Genomic DNA, 6,000 nt, shown 5'->3' with positions numbered 1-6,000 from the left:
GTATTTTTGCTTGCACCACATTGGGATTCTTGTTACTGACCAGATGGGTCCAGCGCCAGGGTGTTCATGGCATCAATCTGCTTACTGTAGTATCTTTTCATAAAATGAGCAAAATAGAGACCACGCCCACTGCCACTGATGGTCTGTGCCCTATTACATCATCAAGTGTATCTACCCCTTTTTGGTACGTAGATGTTTTCACACATAATGTCTAAATGCATCATTTGTAAGTATTAACTCTTTCAGTTACCTTATCCCTAAACTGAGTGACCTATTACATCAATCATTGTCAAGCCCTAGGTAAAATAGCCCAAAGATTTCTGTAGCCACTGATTCAAAGTGGCAAGGTTACTTCCTGGTCCTTACCACCTTGCTGAGAGCTTGCTGAGACAAGAGGGCTACATATACCTTGAGCGGCACATCACATTTGTGCTTGCTAAGGCAGCACATATACTAAAATTGGATCGATACAGAGAAGATTAGCATGGCCCCTGCGAAAGGATGACACGCAAATCCGTGAAGCGCTCCATATATTTTCATTTAGGTCCATCCGTACAAGCAATAATGTCCTCCTCAAAGTCTTCAGGTACATCTCCTGATAGGTCTTCCCAGTGATCATGACCATTAACAAGTTTTTACACCCCCTTGCACCAACAGTAAAACAAAGGATTTTACACAGCATGTTATCCATTTTCGAAGAGCTTGGGTTTTTCAATTTGCTGTTATACTGTGATTGGAAGAAATTGATGCATTTCTGTTCACTTCTTGGACTTACTGAAGCTATGATCTAGTGTGCCTCATAGTCTTTGTTGTATCTCATTCCTCTCCTACTTAAAAATGCCTTTTATCACTGAAATCAACAATTGTGGCCATCCCCAGTTCCTGTACATTACTTTTCTTTGCTCTGCTATCCAATTTTCCGAGTGGCTCAGTGGTCAGCCCTGTCAACTTGTAGCCCAAAGGTTGATGGTTTGAGTTCCATCTCATCCTGTGCTGTTTTGTGTGGAGTTTGAATGATCTCCCTTTGTTTGTGTGGCTGTCTTCTCAGTGTTGTGGTGTCCCTCACAGTCCAAAGACATAAAGGTCAAGTGATTTGAGATGCTAAATTTTCCTTTAGTGAGTGTTTGAATGTGTTTGCCTGTGTCTGTAAGCCCTGTGAAAGACTGGCCACCCGTCCAGGAAGTTACCCTACCTTCATCCTGAGATGGCTTGGATAGGCTCCAGCACTTCACAGTCCAAAGACATAAAGGTCAAGTGATTTGAGATGCTAAAATTTCCTTTAGTGAGTGTTTGAATGTGTTTGCCTGTGTCTGTAAGCCCTGTGATAGACTGGCCACCCGTCCAGGAAGTTTCCCTGCCTTCATCCTGAGATGGCTTGGATAGGCTCCAGCACTTCACAGTCCAAAGACATAAAGGTCAAGTGATTTGAGATGCTAAAATTTCTTTTAGTGAGTGTTTGAATGTGTTTGCCTGTGTGTGTAAGCCCTGTGATAGACTGGCCACCCGTCCAGGAAGTTTCCCTGCCTACATCCTGAGATGGCTTGGATAGGCTCCAGCACTTCCTCCTAACCTGTAAAGGATAAGCGGCTATAGAGGATGGGAAAATCGCTTTTTTAAATTAACACAATATAGGCCACACCCCCTACATCTGGTACATTGTAACCATGAGCATGTGTCCTTGTCTTTTGATTAGTAGGTGATCTCATCATATGTGGAACTCAGTTTTAACTTCACATTTAGCCATAATTCTAAATGCATCTTTAGTTCTTAAACCAACCTTTGACGTATTATTGAGATAATACTAGTGCTAAAATGCTAAAAGAACTGCTATCATTATCCAGCAATGTACATGTAGCTTTTTCTACAGGCATTGGATTTTCATTGTCCAAAGATGTGTCCTCAGTCTTTTACCACCTAGTAGGCACTTGGCTCAGTGATTTCTTTTCAGTGTTCAAGATTTTTTGTGATATTTTCTGTTGTGCAATTATTGGTTGTACAAATGATGCATTTAGACATTATGTGTGAAAACATCTACGTACCAAAAAGGGGTAGATACACTTGATGATGTAATAGGGCACAGACCATCAGTGGCAGTGGGCGTGGTCTCTATTTTGCTCATTTTATGAAAAGATACTACAGTAAGCAGATTGATGCCATGAACACCCTGACGCTGGACCCATCTGGTCAGTAACAAGAATCCCAATGTGGTGCAAGCAAATATACGAGAGAGTCTTTGAGTCGATTTTATAACTGTTTCTAAACAAATTGGAAGCAGAGCAATTAAATGTTTTATAAATTATTAATAAAACAATATCTTGGGTAGGCCTAGCCCACCATTGTCAATCGGCCTACGTAATTTGTTGAAATGCAATTTGGGACGTTTATCATTCCAGATAATGGTCTTCACTATGTTATCAAAGTGCTTGAAATAAGAGAGGAGGACATCTACTGGGAGAGACTGTAGCAGGTAGTTAAATTTTGGAATACAATTCATTTTAATAACATTAACCTTCCCAATCATAAGGGGCCTGGATAGCTCAGTGGTAAAATACACTGGCTACCAGCCCTGGAGCAAGCTAGTTTGAATCCTAGGGTGTGCTGAGTGACTCCAGCCAGGTCTCCTAAGCAACCAAATTGGCCCGGTCAATGGGGTAAACTCCTTATGGTCACTATAATGTAGTTCGTTCTTGGTGAGTTGAGCATGGTTGCCATGGTGGATGGCATGAAGCCTCCACACACACTATGTCTCTGTGGCAACACATTCAACAAGCCACATGATAAGATGTGCAGGTTGACAGTCTCAGATGCAGATGCAACTGGGATTTGTCCTCCACCACCCAGACTGAGGTGAATCACTACATGACCACAAGGACTTAAAAGCACATTGGGATTTGGGCATTCCAAATTGGGAGAAAAAAAAAAAACCTTCCCAATCATAGATAAATGTAATGAAGCCCACCTACCCACATTGCTCAAAAACCTTTTTATTAAAGTGTCAAAATTAACTCTAACTAAATCACACAAATTTGCTGGGAATGAAATGCCCAAATACATGATGCCCTGTTTGGGCCACTGGAAGGTGCCCGGTTGAAAAGCCATTACTGGGCAGTACGCTGTCAGAGCCAAAGCTTCAGATTTAGACCAATTGACTCTGTATCCTGAGAACTTAGAGAAGGAATTAATAATCCTATGGAGGCAAGGCATAGATCAAATGGGGTCGGAGACAAATAATAAAATCTTAAATTCTTATCGCGGCTGCTAAATGTTCCAGGGCAAGACAGAACAATAATGGGGAAAGAGGGCAATCCTGCCGGGTGCCCCTACCCAGAGTAAAATAAACTGAAATTAATCAATTTGTTTGTACCGCCGCTTTCCGTGTGTCTATAAAGTAATTTAGTAGATAATCCCATTCTATCATATCAAACACCTTTTCGGCGTCAAGTGAGATGGCAGCGACTAGACCTGATCATTCGCCACTGACCACATGATATTGATGAAACGCCTAATGTTATCAGATGAACTATGACCCCGAATAATCCCCACCTGATCTATATGTATAAGAGATGTCATAACTTTACTTAATCGATTAGTCAGAATTTGTGACAAAATTTTTTACGTCTAGCTGAATCAAGGGAAATTGGATGGTAACTCTTACACTTGCTTGGATCTTTGTCCTTTTAAGTATCAGACTGATCTGGGCTTGTGTCATGGTTGGCGGAAGCTTTCCATTCTTTAATGATTCTGTATAAATTTCAAAAAAAGTGGAGCAAGCTCTGTAGCATAAGATCTATAAAATTAAACGGCAAAGCCGTCTGGCCCCAGAGTTTTGGCTGTAGGTAAAGCCTTAATTACCTCATCAAGCTCCTCCAAAGTTATCTCAGAATCAAGGCAAGTTTTTTGCTCATTCATCAGTTTAGGGAGATCTAATGGTTCCACAAAGTTTCTAATATCTTCATCAGTAGACGAAGATGTGGAACTGTAAAGATCAAGACAGAATTCTTTAAAAGCATTATTAATATCTGAGGTAAATATTTCACCACTAGCAGTTCTCACTGAGGGAATGGTAGAAAAAGACTCTCTCTGCTTTATATATCTAGCCAAAAGCTTCCCTGCTTTGTCACCCTACTCAAAGTAAGACTGTCTTGCCCTGAATAGCCAAAACTCCACCTTCCGTAACAAAATAGTATTAGATCTGTATTTCAATCGGGTCAATTCTTTAAGGTCTTCAGACGACATTTGGCACTTCAGCTCTGCCTCAGCACTTTTAAAATTCCCTTCTAACTCCACGAGTTCTTGTGCTTTGGAAGCTTTTATGAATGAGGCATACTGTATGATCCGGCAAATAAGAACATCCTTAAGTGCCTCCCAAGGCCCCACAGAGGATACTGAGGACCAGTTGGTCTCCATATAAACATTGATTTCAGCCTTTAACGTTTGTTGCAGTTCAGGATTTTGCAAAAGGGATACATTAAAGTGCCAACTATATGACTTCTTTTTCTCCGTATTTGGCAACACCTCTAAATTCACCAAGGTGTGATCTGAGACTAAGATGTTTCCAATTGAGCAATCAACAACAGATGAAATGAGGGACAGATATAAAAAAATATATATATATTCTAGAATAAATCTTATGGACTGATGAAAAGAATGTATAGTCCCTACCAGATAGGTTCAAAAGTCTCCAAATATCTGTAAGACCAAGATTTTTACACATCCTGTGAAGCGTCACTGTTGCTCTAGGGGGCTTACACACTTTTGCTTCACTAAGATTTTATAGATCTTGAAGGGATGTTGCCAGCGGCTTGCAACATCCCTTCAAGATCTATAAAAAAGCCCTGATCATCAACATTAGGTGTGTAAATATTAGCCAAAATCAACCTTTGCCCCTGAATTTCTGCTAAAACAATAATGACTCTTCCTAATTTATCTTTAATCCGTTTGAGACATTTGAATAGTAGATGTTTACTTATCAGTGTAATGACTCCCCTGCTCTTACTTGAGCCAACACTAAAGAGAATATGTCCACCCCATATCTTCCCAAATTTTTCAGCTTCCTGCAGGGAAAGATGCGTTTCTCGAAGAAACACTATGTCATATTTCTTATGTTTAATAAAAGAAATATCCTTCCTTCTTTTTATGGGGTGCTCCAACCCATTCACATTCCACATGGAGAGAGACAATCCACTCATACTAACATTTGACATTTTGACATATTAGGAAAAATAGATTGTGTGTCAAAAACAAGATTATAAAACCACATTCCAACATTAGTGCAACAGTCAAACCCGAACTTCCCCCGAACCAAACAAACAGAATAAAGAAAAATGTGTGCATTAACCCTGCACATGACAGCGCCAACCGGCGTCCATCCCTCTGAACTCAAACAGTCCATGTACGCCTACAAGAGTCCCCGTGACAAATTTGCCGTCAGATTACTCAATTCCGGTGCTTCTTTACAAATTTTGTGAGACAGAATTACATAACAGAAAGTAATCTATAAAACAAACTCCAGCCAATAGGCAGAATAAACATAAAGAACATGTAGATTAATTCACAAAACTGTCTAGAGGGCGTGTTCCCTCACAAAACAAACTCCAGCCACTAGAGGAACCAGCACACAAAAAAAAAGCTGTTCAGTTTCTTCTGGCAGTCAAACGAATGTTCATTGAGCTGGCTGTTCGTGAATGCAGCAGATGACCTAATCCTTCCAATGTCCTGCAAAAATACTCCACAAAACAAACTCCAGCCAATAAGAGGCACAAGCACAAAGAACAAGCAGATTCATCCACAACTGTCCCGAAGGAATGTTATTCCACAAAACAAATTCCAGCTGCTAGGCGAAACCAGCACAAAAAGAAACAAGGAAGGCGCCCAGCTTCCTCGGATGATCAAGTGTATGTTCAGCGAGTCAAACTCACTTGGGGGCAACATGAGAAATACACCATGATTTCATCAGTCCATTGATTTTATGGAAGACATCACTTGTTGTGGGCATATAAA

General features: G+C 40.5%; 1 non-coding gene across 1 annotated transcript; it reads left to right on the top strand.

Moving 5' to 3' along the window:
* Positions 1 to 429: 429 nt before the first annotated feature.
* Positions 430 to 536, top strand: LOC127412538 (U6 spliceosomal RNA). Its single transcript, XR_007892440.1, has one exon. It is a non-coding gene; the product is annotated as a U6 spliceosomal RNA (small nuclear RNA).
* Positions 537 to 6,000: the final 5,464 nt, after the last annotated feature.

Source organism: Myxocyprinus asiaticus, chromosome 21, assembly GCF_019703515.2.
Source record: "Myxocyprinus asiaticus isolate MX2 ecotype Aquarium Trade chromosome 21, UBuf_Myxa_2, whole genome shotgun sequence".
NCBI classification, from domain to species: domain Eukaryota; kingdom Metazoa; phylum Chordata; class Actinopteri; order Cypriniformes; family Catostomidae; genus Myxocyprinus; species Myxocyprinus asiaticus.
Note: the sequence above shows the minus strand (reverse complement) of the source record. Positions and strands in the feature narration are given on the sequence as shown.